The sequence below is a fragment of the Procambarus clarkii genome, chromosome 33 (genome assembly GCF_040958095.1).
Source record: "Procambarus clarkii isolate CNS0578487 chromosome 33, FALCON_Pclarkii_2.0, whole genome shotgun sequence".
Lineage (NCBI taxonomy): Eukaryota > Metazoa > Arthropoda > Malacostraca > Decapoda > Cambaridae > Procambarus > Procambarus clarkii.
The window spans coordinates 22664527-22667065 of record NC_091182.1 but is presented as its reverse complement, the minus strand read 5'-3'; positions in this window follow the sequence as shown (position 1 = coordinate 22667065).

Here is a 2539-nt window from a genome sequence, read left to right as displayed (position 1 = left end):
CTTGTGTACCTTGACTTTAGCAAAGCTTTTGATACAGTGCCACATGAAAACTGATTAAATAGACAGAGGCTCATGGTATTGGGGGTTCTATATTAAGTTGGAATAGGGCATGGCTGTACCAAAGGAAACAGAGTTAGGAATTCGTACAACTGGTTAGAAATACTAAAAAAGAGATAAGGAAAGCAAAATGAAACTATGAAGTTGGCATAGCAGAGCAAGCAAAGGCAAATCCTAAAGGATTTTTCCAGTTATACCGGACAAAGATTAGGGAGAGGATAGGTCCATTAAAAACTGAGAGAGATCAAATAACAGATAATGATGAAGAGATGAGTAGTATTTTTAATAAATATTTTATATCTGTATTTACTAAAGAGGAACTTAACAATATGCCTTCAGCCGAACAAGTATATGTGGGTGGGGACGAGAACAGGTTGACTAGTTTAGCAGTTACCAGGGAGGATGTAATTAATTAAACAAAGAGTTAAAAAAACAAACAAATCCCCAGGGCCGGATGAAGTGTTTGCCAGGGTGTTTAAAGAATGCAAAGAGGAGCTTTGCGACCCACTGTCTACCATATTTAATAAATCAATAAAGTTAGGCAGAGCGCCAGAGTTATGGAAAGTTGCTAATGTTATACCAATTTTTAAGAAAGGAGATAGATCACCTGCGTCAAACTATCGACCAATTAGCCTAACGTCTATTGTGGGAAAGTTACTTGAATCGATAATTGCAAATAAAATTCGTCTTCATCTTGAAAATCACAAATTAATAAATGAGTCGCAACATGGTTTTACAAATGGCCGTTTATGTTTAACAAATTTGCTATATTTTTATTCCAGCATACTTGAGGCTTACAGTGGTAAGGATTGTGATGTCTTGTACCTTGACTTTAGCAAAGCTTTTGATACGGTGCCACATGAGAGACTGATTAAAAAAATTGAGGCTCATGGTATTGGAGGTGCTATATTAAGATGGATTAGGGCATGGCGATCCCAAAGGAAACAGAGAGTTAGTATAAATGGGGTTAAGTCAGGGTGGGAAAATGTTGTAAGTGGAGTACCTCAAGGCTCTGTCCTGGGCCTCTGTTGTTTATAATATATATCAATGATTTAGATTCAGGTTTGAGTAGCAACATTTGCAAATTTGCCGATGATACAAAAATCGGCAGGGAAATTAACACGGAAGAAGACTCCCTATCACTTCAAGTTGGTCTAAATAGGGTTTTGAAATGGTCAAAGGATTGGCAGATGCAGTTTAATGCTGATAAATGTAAAGTTTTGAGGGTAGGTAATGATGATAGAGTTACAAGATACGAGCTAGATGGTGTTGAGATTGCGAAATCGAATTGCGAGAGGGATCTGTGAGTTATGATAAGTAAGAATTTAAAACAAAAGGATCAATGCATGAATGTTCGTAATAAGGCAAATAGGACACTGGGATTTATTAATCGAAGCGTTAGTAACAAGACACCTGCTGTGGTTCTTCAGCTATATCTTGCTCTGGTTAGGCCCCATTTAGATTATGCAGTTCAGTTTTGGTCGCTGTACTATAGAATGGATATAAATTCACTTGAACGTGTCCACCGTAGGATATCTTGAGGTTATCTTGAGATGATTTCGGGGCTTTAGTGTCCCCACGGCCCGGTCGTCGACCAGGCCTCCACCCCCAGGAAGCAGCCCGTGACAAATCAACACCCAGGTACCTATTTTACTGCTAGGTAACAGGGGCATAGGGTTGAAAGAAACTCAGCCCATTGTTTCTCGCCGGCGCCTGGGATCGAACCCAGGACCATAGGATCACAAGTCCAGCGTGCTGTCCGCTCGGCCGACCGGCTCCCGGGATGACTAAGTTAATTCCCCAAATTAGAAATCTTTCATATGAAGAAAGATTAACAAAGCTTAAATTGCATTTAAGCGGCGAAGAAAGGCGAAGAGTTAGGGGTGACATGATAGAGGTTTACAAGTGGATGAATAGACATAACAAAGGAGATATTAATAGGGTACTAAAAGTATCAACACAAGACAGAACACGAAACAATGGGTATAAATTTGATAAGTTTAGATTTAGGAAAGACTTGGGTAAATACTGGTTCGGTAACAGGGTTGTTGATTTGTGGAACCAATTACCGCGTAATGTGGTGGAGGTGGGGTCCCTCGATTGTTTCGAGCGCGGGTTGGACAAGTATATGAGTGTGATTGGGTGGTTATAGATAGGAGCTGCCTCGTATGGGCCAATAGGCCTTCTGCAGTTACCTTTGTAACACTACCTTATGTAACACTTCATCCGGCCCAGGGGATTTGTTTGGTTTTACTATTTGTTTAATTAGGTCCCCCCGGGTAACTGCTAAACTATTCAACCTGTCCTCATCCCCACCCATTTATACTTGTTCGGCTGAAGGCATATTGTTAAGTTCCTCTTTAGTAAATACAGATATAAAATATTTATTAAAAATACTACTCATCTCCTCGTCATTTTCCGTTATTTGACCTGTCTCAGTTTTTAATGGACCTATCCTTTCCCTAGTCTTAGTTCGATATAA